Genomic DNA, 13631 nt, shown 5'->3' with positions numbered 1-13631 from the left:
CTGACAAAGGACAGAGTCCTCCCCACGGGTCCCACAGACTCCAGATGCTGGTGCAATAATCGAGCCTCTTGGTTTCCCTCTCTGTGAGGTAAAGGTATCCATTCACCTGGAATTCATCCAGAACCTTCAAGAGTCAGAAACATCCTGCAGAACAAAGCAGCTTCTCTGGCCCTCTCCAAGGTCCTGAGAACATTACTAAGTCCAGTCCACTGAGAAGATGAGGGCACCCTGCCATTGCCACAACCTCCTTGCTAACAGAGAGGGTGGGCAGAGGAGGCAAACACTCTCTTTTTCCCATTCCTCATGGTTCCCATTCCTTACATATTAGATTTGCAACTTGCAGACTCATCAGACAAAACACCAGGGGCTGGGAGATGGCTCATTATGTTAGGGATTCAAGGATCATAATTTAAATTCTCAGCCCTGGGCACTCTGTCAGGAGTCGCAGTCATACCGATGTGTGCTCGGCAAACAGGAAGACATCCAGCTGCCATGTACAGGGCAATACTGTAGCGCCACCCCTTTCAGTCTTACATTCACTCAGTAATCAATAATCATGGGGCTCAGTGAAGAGGCCACTGGCTTGAAGAAGAGCATGAGAACATCGAGTGTGTGCTAATTCAGCCTAATATCACGATGTTTCCATGATGTCAGAGCCACGGTCTCCTGGATACCACCTGGACCCATTCTCTTTCTTATTTAACACCTTGATTGGAAAGCACATAATGGGAGGATACTGGAAAAATTCCAGGGTAGACCAGTCCTGCCAAGTCCACAGTAGTGAAGTTGTCCCACAGCCACAAACCCTTTCACCCCTCCATCCACTTAAGCCTGTGATTCATGAATGATATTAATAGAAACCAACCAGTCATGGCCATGACTACGGTGCTATGTCCAGCAACAGATGTTTCCTATAGTGGTTATATTAGAATAACCATAACCCAAGAATGCAGCCCACTCATCAGTTCCAGATCACCTTCACTAACAAGGGTGGTGGTGCGCTGGAAAAGGCAGCTGGAACTTAGGCTGTGCCTAAGCTGGTCCTGACTGAAATTGATCTGTTTCTTCCAGAGGGGAAAATGAGGAATGTGATTAGTTTCACATGTGGATCTCTCAGCTCTGATATTGATGCCTTTGTTAGTCAGTGTCTGAGATGGCCCAGAGGCCCAGGGGAATCTGTCCTGAGACAGAGGAGATGCTTTTCATCCTAATTCACCATGGTTCCCCCAAGTTATGACAACATGATTTGCCTGTTCACTTGATGATGTCCTGGCTAGTCTGCTGCAAACAGAGGAGCAGCACCTCTTCCTCTGAATCTAGCAAGGTCTACTCAACCCCGTTCCAGCCCCAGACATGCTTCTCCATTTTCCTATGAGCAAAATGAATATTTAAAGAATTTTAGGGCCCACAAAATGAGGAAAACCATGTGGTATTTGTCCATTTTGCTTGGGATGGGCCCTCCCAATGTAAGCCCTTCTCTATTTAAAAGATCAGTTACCAAACGGACCCACACAGCCATATCTCTACCCAGAAGCTCAGGAAAATAAACAAATATCAGAGAATCTTGAAATCCAGCTATACACCCTGTTTCCTGCTAGGACCCAACACATGAACACACACACACACACACACACACACACACACACACACACACACACACAATCTGGGTGCCCTTTCTTCTACTATAGTAGAAATTGTAGGTAATATTTTTGCTTTACATGTTTCCAAGGATCCCTATGCCATGTTCTATCCTACCACTGAAATGTCTTGATGCCTTAGAAAACATGACTTGCCAGTGATCTGGTTCTAGGTGTGGGGGACATGGAGTGGGCACTGTGCCCAACCTCACTGTCCACAATTCTATCTGCTTTGGTCCTAGTTTCCTTGTACAAAGTCAGACAGTCTGGTGTCTACTCCACTCCTGGCAACCCATGCCCACAACTGCACCTCTGAAATTCTTTCTCTTTCTCCAAGGAAAGAACTTCTTGGTATTTGGAAGGCTGAGGCAGGGGAACCATTGCAAGCATGAGGCCAGCCTAGGCTATATAGTAAGACACTGTCTTGAAAGGGGGAGTGGAGGAAGAAGGGGAAGGGAAAAGGAGCAGAAGGAAGCAGAGGTGTAAGGAGGGATAGAGGGATGGGGTGCTGTAAACATCTATCTCCAATGCTCACCAACACAGTTATAAGTTTCATTAACTAGATCAAGAGTCCCAATCTAAGGGTGCACAGTCATTCACCAAACACACACACACACACACACACACACACACACACACACAAACACACACACAGAGTCATCTCATGGAAAGCCTCCATCCAAAGAGAGAACACACAGCTTAGGCTCAGACCCAGTCAGTGAATGGCAGTCAGCCTGAGCATTTGGCCACCATACCCATGGGACTCAGAGGCAACACATCAGAGGACACCTGCACACCATGCTTACAGTGGCACTATTCTCAGTAGCCAAGATGTGGAATCTGCCTGTACATCCATCAATAGACCATTGAATAAGTCCTGGTACACATACACAATGGAATTTTATCCAGCCACAAAAGGGACTGAATTTAGTCTTTGGTAGAAAAACTAGAGACCACCGCATTAACCAAAATCAACCAGACACCAGAAAGCAAATACTGTAATTTTTTTCTCATTTGTGAGTCCTGTAATTCTTTACAGAATCTTTATGTGTTCTTAACAGATCAAAAAAAAAAAAAAACAAACAAACAAAAAAATATGTCCATATGTCACGAAGGCAGACAAATCCTGGAGAAGGAAAGAGACTAACTAGCCCAGGGGTTGGGAATGGGGATGAGCAGGAAGGTCAAATAGGGTAAAGCACATGACATGGTTAAAGGAAGTTGTCTTGATGCAACCCAGCACTGTGGATAATGAATAGAAAATGATATAAAAAATGAAGAAGGAAAAAGAAAAAGAAAAGAAAAGGTTACAATTTCAGCATCAGAGACACTGATGAGGCTGAGGACCACCACTTACATTCCAAATGCACCAAGATCCATGGCCCCCTGGCCTGAAATGGCTTAGGTATCTTTCCTTTGAAATTTAAGATACTCGCTCATACAAATATGAGCATTCGACATACACTACAGAAGCTAGGGAAATGGACCCACAATTAAAGCACTTTCCATGGAAACACAGAGACGTACAGCTCCCCTTACCTGGAAACCCTCATAAATGGGGGGAGGGGTCAAAGGGGGTGGATGTTGAAGTTGCCTATAATTAAAAACTGGGAAGGCAGAGTTAGGGAATCCAGAGAGAAAAGTGGCAAGCAGAACTCGCCATATCAATGCGACTGATTTTAACTGAAAGACCTTGCTGCGGAGAATCTGAGAGGAAAGCAATGAAAATCTATGACATCATATCACACATACACACATGTCTGCATAATACACATTCAAACACATGAGTACACATACATATCTCTCACAAACACAAAAAGAAAGAAAGAAAGAAAGAAAGAGGAGAAAAGAAAGAAAGAAAGAGGAGAGGGAGAGAGAGAAAGAAAGGAGGAAATGGATAGATAAAATACATCAGTAGAAACTACAATTAGGCTCCATTTATCCGTTTTTGATGTAAAAAGAAAGGGGTTGGTCGAAATGCCCTGTTTTGTTCTTTAAGTAGCACTGAAGACCAAATCCAAGACCTTGTGCAGCTAAACGCTCTTCCTTTAGCCCTATTAGGCACTCACGGACCTACAAAGGGCAGGTGGCCTCTCAAATTGGAGGGATACGTCTGTGCCCAGGTCAGAGGTGGATGCAGGTCTCCCAGGTGAGATCTCATGGAGATATCGTCCCTCTGACTGGCGCTAGGGGGCACACGTGGCCTGGAGCCCATCTCTGTGTTCTTCATTCTCAGATAGTACAGGCAGGGCTCTCCAAAAACCCACCCTCAACCAACCCTAAACCCGAAGGTGGGGACAGAGCCTGAAACAGCCTTGCAACTGTCAAGATGGGGGGACACTGCCTGCTCCCTCTCCCGCCACCACAGAGCTGGTCGGAGGGAATGGAGGAAGGTTTTCCTTGTGCACCCTAGAAGAGACCTCAACTCGTACAGAAGTTTTTCTCCGTGCACAGTGGCAGTCAAGTCTTAGATATCTTGATGATCACTTTTGCTTTGGGATCAATTGGTGGTTGTGGAGATTTGCAGCAGTGTCTCTGAGGATGTCTTAAAGAGTCAGACATACCGAGACTGAAATCTCTCTCTGCCCTGCCTTTTGCTGTGTGGACCTGAACAAAGACATCTCTGAACTTCATTTCCTTCTAGCCCGGAGACAGGATGAGTACCTGTGACCTGTAGGCTTGGGACAAAGACTGTATACCATCCTACACCTGCAGGTGGCTCAGAGAGCACCTGTAGAGACACGAGCCTGCCGCCACCCACGCGCAGCTCTAGTGCTGATTTTTCTGCCCAGGAAAAGAAATGCTTATTTTCATTGATCCATCTAATGACTTGTGTGCCTAATCAGCCTGAACTCCATCCTGTTGTTTGTCTGCAGTTAGATCTAACTGTTGATCTAAGTACCCAGGTCTAGAATTAGACTCTCACCCGGAGCTGGGAGAACTGCTTCAATCCTCTACTCCTTCTAATGAAAACCTTTCTGACACTGAGAGCGTTCTCCCTGAAGCCTCAATGTTGCCTTGTGCTATTGGCAGGTAGCAAAGGAAATCTTATTTCCCCCCCAAGCCCTAACTAATTACGGGATGTCATCACAGCCCGATTAGTATTTACCCAACAATGTGCTGATTCCTGATCCAGCCAAAGCTTAACTGCCATTTAAATGGAGCACGATATTTAAATCTTAATTTATTACCTGCTGGTAATAATCTTACAATTATAAATCCAAAGTATCACTCAGAATACATTTTTATACATAAAAGAATCTGTCCTCATTGTTGTTCCATGGCACATGGCTGTTGGTTTGACTTTCAAACCAGAGCTGAATATCCTTTTATGGAGAAAGAGATAATGGGATTTTTCCCTGCACCGAAGCCTGCTTGGAGAGGAAGAGAAATACATCCACACCATAAAAGGGCATCTGGGCAAGCACAAGTGCCATGACTGTAACCTGTGAGAAATGAGCTACCTCTGTGTGGTTTACTGATTCTCTCACATTTCTGCTAACAAGTCAGTTGATACAACAAAAGCCACTTCAGAATTCTCAGACATTCAACACTAATTGTCACAGAAGGGGCAGTGGAGACTGTCAGCCTCTGCAGAACTCTCAGGCTGCCATGGCCTCAATGTCTATATTCTGGCTGTTATATCTATAGGACAACGTTCTCCCAGAAGAATAGAGGGTTTGTGGGCTCATCAGCACAAGTGTGTGTACATGCTCAGAAATGAACCATCTCGGCAGCTGGGAGTCCTGCACCAGTGGAAGGGGAAGTCTCTGGTCCTGCCAAGACTGAACTCCCCAGTGAATGGGATTGTTGGGAAAGGGCAGAATGTGGGGGTGGATCAGGGGAGGAACACCCCTATAGAAGGGGAGTGGGAGGTGCCAGGGAGATGTTAGCCTGGAAACCAGGAAAGGGAAAAACATTTGAAATGTAAATAAGAAATACCCAATTTAATAAAGATGGAATAAAAAAGACACTCCTTTTGGAAGAGGAGAATGTATGATTTCTTTTCAGGATCTGTGGGAAGACTTTGGACACCTGGTCAAATGTGTAATGACCTTGGAAACATTTTGATAGTTCCAGAAACTCCTGGAAAAGTGGAAGATTCGAGATCTCAATGGCAAGAGAGGAAGGTTTATGTGAACCTGGAATGTGTGGGGAAATTACCTGTCCAAGTTTGTCAGTAGAAGAATCAGCAGAAGGTGGGCCATGCACAGTGTGATCTTCTTTGAATCTTTCACTGTTCTCTCCAGTACTGTGTTTTGTAGATGTTGCAGGCACTCTGGTTACTAACTCATCAAAGGTCACATGTTCTTCAAACCCAGTAGACATAACTCGGCTTTTTTTTTTCACCTTCCCATGAATGGACACTAAAGATGAGTCCACTCTTTTTCTAGTAGCAGGATGTAAGCAGATGTTCTAGTATCCCTGGTCCTCAGCATCGAGATGTATTAAAAAAAATAACACACTTGTTTTATATGTTCCCACCACACCTGTTATTTACACTATGTGTCAAAGACTCACCCCTGGTTAAATACTTCTTTAGTCGTATTAATACGTAGCCTGTGGAATCTTATATTTCCAATTACTCCTTCCTATCGGCTCTAGGTTGCTGTCTATTTTATATTTACTTCAGATGTGAACATATATTGCTATTATTTCATGTTACAGAGCAATCTTGACTGAAAATGTTAATTTTAGCCCCCTTTTAATTACTCTGTTCCTCATGCACTGACTTCTGGTATTAATATCAATTTCTGACTCATTATTTTGTCTCCTTAAATGATTCTTCTGTAACATTCTTTTTCAAAGTCTACTTTTTAATTTTTAATTATCTCTGTGACTGTAGTGTTTGTGTGTGTGTGTGTGTGTGTGTGTGTGTGTGTGTGTGTGTGTATACACATATGAGCATGATGTCCAAGAAACCCAGTAGAAGGCGGTAGATCCCATGGAGCTGAAATAACTAGTGGTTGTGGGTCACAGAACACGGGAGCCTGGATCCAAACTCAGATCTTCAGTTAAAGCAGTTTGCATTCTTAATTACTATGTCGTCTCTGTGGTACCCTTTTAACATTTCTTCAATTAGTCCAGTTGGTTAGCAATTCCATTAGATGTTGTCTGGGAAAAAACAAAACTTTTTAAAAGTTTTATCTTTAATAGGCATTTTTTTTCTTCTGAGCACAGAATTGAAACTTTACAGTTATTTATTTCGGAAGTGATCTTGTGCCACAATGGCTGTTTTGCTGTGGACTTGATTTCCAGTCTAACCACACCTGTACCTTCTGTTTTGATTCTCTGTTCTTTTCCTTGTTTTATTTTTTTCTTTCAATCTTTTCCACTACCAAGTTCTTCATTATATAAATATATGATCATATTATTTATGTATCTCTCCCAGCTCAGCTTATAACTCTCATAAGCACTAAACCTGTGTCTGGCTGTACTCTGTTTTCAGCACGTAGGACAGGTCCCGGGTCTCAGCCACATTAAGTGTTTGTTAAACAAAGGGGCTTTTTATTCTTATTTTACAGATGAGATGCCTCAGGCAGAGGAAGGTTATGGTAATGGAAAACATGGGATTCCTACCGTGGTTTCTGAAAGTCTTAATGAGTTGAAGACTTAACAGGAGAGCCTAGGTTTCTTAGGTTTGTTCATACAAGGAATTAGCCACAGAGGATGAAAGGTAACACATTCAGCATGGAAAGAACAGCTTAGATTTAGGTTCCTACAATTCAGTGTGGATATATTCACATCAGCCACTCCCTAGTTGTGTGGCTTGCCTGGAAGAGTGTTAAGAAAATTGTACATTGAATACTGTTCTGACATGCAAGCATAAATGTTGAGGACAAATAATCTTTCTATGATTATAGCTATAAAATTTTATTTTTCTTGTGTTTATTATATTTTATTGTATTTATTGTATTTTGTTGCATTATGTTTGAGACAAGATCTTACAATGTATCTTTCACTGGCCTGGAACTTGTTTTGTAGACCAGGCTGATTAGAAGAGAATCTTTAAAAAACATTCTTAAGAGCAAGTAAAAGCTAGCCATATATTACCCTGCCTTGATGGACCTTGCCCTGGATACACATGTTAATACATTAATGTGTGCAATGTAGTGATTAACTGTTATTGATCCTCCTCTATGACTCTGCTGGGAAGGAGCTAAAAGAAAGCTCACAGCCACCATACAGCCAGGCAGAAGCAAGGACTGAACTTGAAACCTTGAAAGAAGAGAGTAGGGACAAGGGCATGTATCCTGAATCCATGTGAATATTCCAGGAAGCAAAAACTAGTCTATGGTGATAAAGGCATCATCATGGTTTGAATAACCTTGACCCAGGCTTGTCCCATGCCTGACAACCTAAGTTTGATACCCAGGACCCACATGGTGGAATGAGAGAGCTGACGCTCACATGTTGTCTTTTGACCTCCGTGTGTGTGTGTGTGTGTGTGTGTGTGTGTGTGTGTGTGTGTGTGTGTGTGCGCGCGTGTGCGAGTGCAGGATTACAGATTAAAAATTGACTATTTCATAGACAGATACCAGGCACCGAAGTTTAATCAGTAACAGATAAACCAATTAAACAACCCCATAACTCATAAGGAAATAGAAGCAGTCATTAAAGGTCTCCCAACCAAAAAGAGCCCAGGTCCAGATGGGTTTAGTGAAGAATTCTATCAGACCTCCATAGAAGACCTCATACCAATCCTATCCAAAATATTCCACAAAATTGAAACAGATGGAGCACTACCAAATTCCCTCCTTGAAGTCACAATTACTCTTATACATAAACCACACAAAGACCCAACAAAGAAAGTGAACTTCATACCAATTTCCCTTATGAATATCGACGCAAAAATACTCAATAAAATTCTGGCAAACCTAATCCAAGAGCACATCAAAACAATCATACACCATCATCAAGTAGGCTTCATCCCAGGAATTCAGGGAAGGTTTAATATGTGGAAAACCATCAACGTGAACCATTATATAAACAAACTGAAAGAACAAATCCACATGATCATTTCATTAGACGCTGGGAAAGCATTTGAAAAAATTCAACACCACTTCATGTTAAAAGTCCTGGAAAGAATAGGAATTCAAGGCCCATACCTAAACATACTAAAAGCCCTATACAGCAAACCAGTTGCTAACAATAAACTAAATGGTGAGAAACATGAAGCAATCCCACTAAAATCAGGGACTAGACAGGGCTGCCCACTCTCTCCCTACTTATTCAATATAGTTCTTGAAGTTTTAGCCAGAGCAATCAGACAACAAAAGGAAAGCAAGGGGATTCACATTGGTAAACAAGTCAAAATATTACTATTTGCAGATGATATGATAACATATTTAGGTGATCCTAAAAGTTCCACCAGAGAACTATGTCTGCAAATTGGCTGGGTAAAAAATTAACTCAAATAAATCAGTAGCCTTCCACGACTCAAAAGAGAAATAAGCCGAGAAAGAAATTAGGGAAACAAAACTATTCATAATAGACCCAAACAATATAAAGTACGTCAGTGTGACTTTAACCAAGTAAGTAAAAATCAGTACAATAAGAACTTCAAGACTCAGAAGAAAGAAATTGAAGAAGACTTCAAAAGATGGAAAGATCTCCCATGCTCATGGATTGGCAGGATTAATATAGTAAAAATGGGCATTTTACCAAAAGCGATGTACAGATTCAGTGCAATCTCCATCAAAATACCAATCCAATTCTTCAAAGAGATAGACAGAACAATTTGCAAATACACCTGGAATAACAAAAAACCCAGAATAGCTAAAAGTATTCTCAACAATAAAAGAACTTCAGGGGGAAATCACTATCCCTAAACTCAAGCAATATTACAGAACAATGGTGATAAAAACTGCATGGTATTGGTACAGAGACAGACAGATAGACCAATGGAATAGAATTGAAGACCCAGAAATGAACCCACACACCTATGGTCACTTGATTTTTGACAAAGGAGACAAAACCATCCAATGGAAAAAAGATAGCATGTTCAGCAAATGGTTCTGGTTCAACTGGAGGTCAACATGTAGAAGAATGCATATCGATCATTGCTTATCATCCTGTACATACCTTAAGTCCAAGTGGATGAAGGGCCTCCACGTCAAATCAGATCCACTCAAACTAATAGAATAAAAATTAGGGCAGCATCTCAATCACATGGGAATTGGACAAAATTTCCTGAACAAAACACCAATGGCTTATGCTCAAATATCAAGGGTCCACAATGGGATCTCATTAAACTGCAAAGCTTCTCTAAGGCAAAGGACACTGTGGTTAGGAGAAAATGGAAACCAACAGATTGGGAAAATACTTTTACAATTCTACAACAGAGAGAGGGCTTATATCCAAAATATACAAAGAACTCAAGAAGTTAGACAGCAGGGAGATAAATAACCCCATTAAAAAATAGTGTTCAGAACTAAACAAGAATTCACAACTGAGAAATGCTGAATGGCTGAGAAACACCTAAAGAAGTGTTCAACATCTTTAGTCATGAGGGAAATGCAAATCAAAACAACCCTGAGATTTCACCTCACACCAGTGAGAATGGCTAAGATCAAAAACTCAGGTGACAACAAATGCTGGTGAAGGTGTGGAGAAAGAGGAACACTCCTCCATTGTTGGTGGAATTGCAGACTGATAAAACTATTCTGGAAATCAGTCTCGAGGTTCCTCAGAAAATTGGACATTGAACTACCTGAGGATCCAGCTATACCTGTCTTGGGCATATGCCCACAAGATGTCCCAACATATAAAAAGGACAAATGCCCCACTATGTTCATAGCAGCCTTATTTATAATAGCCAGAAGCTGGAAAGAACCCAGATGTCCTTCAAAAAAGGAATGGATACAGAAAATGTTTTACATCTACACAATGGAATATTACTCAGCTATCAAAAACAATGCCTTTATGAAATACATAGACAAATGGTTGTTACTGGAAAATATCCTGATTGAGGTAACACAACTACAAAAAAAAAAAAAAAAGAAAAAAGAAAAAACATGGTATGCACTCATTGATAAGTGGCGCTTAGCCCAAATGTTTGAATTACCCTAGATTCATAGAACACATGAAAATCAAGTCGGATGATCAAAATGTGAATGCTTCACTCCTTCTTTAAAAGGGGGAACAAGAATACCCTTCTCAGTGAATAGAGAAGCAAAGATTAAAACAGAGACAGAAGGATCACCCATTCAGTGTCTGCTGTGCATTTGGCCCATACATATACAGCCACCCAATTAGTCAAGACGGATGAAGTAAAGAAGTGCAGGCTGACAGTAGCTGGATGTAGATCTCTCCTGAGAGACACAGCCAGAATACAGCAAATACAGAGGCGAATGCCAGCAGCAAACCAAGGAACTGAGTATTGTACGCCTGTTCAAGGAATCAGAGAAAGAACTGGAAGAGCTCGAAGGGGCTCGAGACACCTTATGAACAACAATGCCAAGCAATTAGAGCTTCCAGGGACTAAGCCACTCCCTAAAGACTATAGATGGACTGACCCAGGACTCTGACCTCATAGGTAGCAATGTATATACTAGTAAGATCACCAGTGGAAGGCGAAGCCCTTGGTCCTGCTAAGACTGAACCCCAGTGAATGTGTTTGTTGGGAGGGGGGCGTTAATGTGGGGATGATGGTGAGGGAAATACCCATATAGTACGGGAGGAGGAGGGGCTAGGGGGATGTTGCCTGGGAAAACAGGAAAGGATATAACAATCGAAATGTATATGAGAAATACTCAAGTTAATAAAGAAAAAAAGGAAAAAATTCTAACAGAATTATGCATTTCATTCATTCTGCACTCGAGGGTTAGTGAATTTCAGTGGGATCAGGTTATGGGGTGTTTTCTTTCTGATGAATGTGTCTGCAAGTGTGTTAAAACAAAAGGCTTTGACATGTCCTTATTCAAATTAAAATAAATTAATAGTCTATTAAGAGATATTATGACAGAACTTGACAGTAATAAAGGGGGTCTAACTTCAGCACTGAGCCAAAGGGATACAGGGAGAGGAAAATGGAAAGTGATGAGTATTCAAAAAAAATTGGAGATAATTGACTTTGTCAGTTGTCAGCTGGTTTTTGAAATTACATTTGCAGAACAATGGAATGGAGATTGGGTATTGAAGGAGATACTTTAGTGAATCAACAAACCAAAGTTTTGGAAATAATTTATCTCAAGTATATATTGAAAATGGAGAAATAGGTCACACCTACAATAGTCTTAATGTACTCCTAGAAATTTAAAATCAAAAAGTTGGAGATCATCTAGAATCTCCCCAAACTGAACAATGATGATTTGCATCCTTACTCTCTTCTTACAAAGAAAATATTTATGGAATGGGATTTGGGAAGGCTTCATTTCCCAACAAAGGAGACTCACTGAGATGCAGGCCTAGGCTAAGATGAGGTTAGTTTGCATGTGTTCTACTATGCATTCAGACATAGTTACTGTGTTTCTATGACTCTTCAAATGTTGACTTGATTAGACTAGGTACACTGTTAATTGAGAACTTTTTCTCATCTGTAACATAGATAAATTACACTGATAATTGTGGATATTATCTCATCTGTGACATAGACTAGGTAAACTGATAATTGAAGGACACTTTCTGATCTGTGACATACACTAGGTACACTGATAATTGAAGGACATTTTCTCATCTGTGACATAGACTAGGTACAATGATAATTGGAGGACATTTTCTCATATGTGACATAGACAAGGGAAACTGATAATTGAAGGAATTTTTTTTGAAATGTGACGTACTGTATTTCTGTCTCTTGCCAGAGTATGTCCTGTGCAAGGGGAACCTCTCTCACTTATTTTTCTTCATTTCAGGAAGGCAGTTGCCCTATGATGTTTAGACATAGCACCTCCTCTGACATGTGATGTGCAGTGAGCCATTTCCAATGAGTGTCACTGAGATTGGGTTCACCAGCCATCACCTTCTGCTACAGTAAACCATTCCTCATCTAGCTTGTCGCCTCAGCTCTTCCAATGAACTTCTGAGTGTGGAATTTATTTTTATACAAATGGCTAGCCCTGTAATTACATTTAGGACTTTATTCTCTCATTAGACTCGGGACAATCTTTTAGATTTATAAAGTATGTTTCAATCTAGGTCTCAGAAAGTTTTTTATGTTAACTATAACATCAGAAACTTCCAAATCTACCCCTAAAACATGCATTGGATTAAGGAACCCAATGAGCCTTTTATTATTTTGATCATTTGTACAAAGAATTTCTCTGCCATCTAACTGATACAGACATGAATTGCACTGCTATTGTGTTGCCTCAGTGTCCCCTACTGCATTGCATCTGGACAGAGGGTTCACAATAGTCCAGTTCTGTAGCAATTCACAATGTTGCATTTCCAAATACAAAAGAATCCCCATCCCCTCTCCTTGAGTTTCTCACTATCAAACATTCTGTTCTATGCTTCAAATCAAAATTTATTATAGGCCAAATATTTACTGAAGTCATCTTGAACATTACCGCATTTTAATCTTTATAGCAAAAAAACAGAATGGAACGGGATGTTACCATTTGGTAACTAAAAAAACAACAAACTTAATAACATACATAATGAAAAACAGGACATAACTATTTCTAACCATGCAACTTAGGTCTGATATATACTGAAATGATCACCACTATTTTTATATCAAATATTTATTTTTATTTATTTCTCAATATTTTATGCCATGTTTTAATTTCTGATTATGTGGAATCAGAAAAAGAATGTATTACTCTTTATCTCCAAGGAAATAAAATAACTTACCTTCAAATACATAACCCTGAATATTCTACATTCTCATGAGGAATAAAATAGCGTATAGGTAAAATTATTGTGTCTGATGTAGACTAGAAATTAAGTCTGTTATAAATATAAAGTTGAGACAATAATTTACCTTACTGTGAAAGGCAAACTAAGCTTGAGTATCTCCTCTGAACAAAGATGCATCATCATCCTTTC

Source organism: Rattus norvegicus, chromosome Y (genome assembly GCF_036323735.1).
Source record: "Rattus norvegicus strain BN/NHsdMcwi chromosome Y, GRCr8, whole genome shotgun sequence".
Lineage (NCBI taxonomy): Eukaryota > Metazoa > Chordata > Mammalia > Rodentia > Muridae > Rattus > Rattus norvegicus.
Note: the sequence above shows the minus strand (reverse complement) of the source record.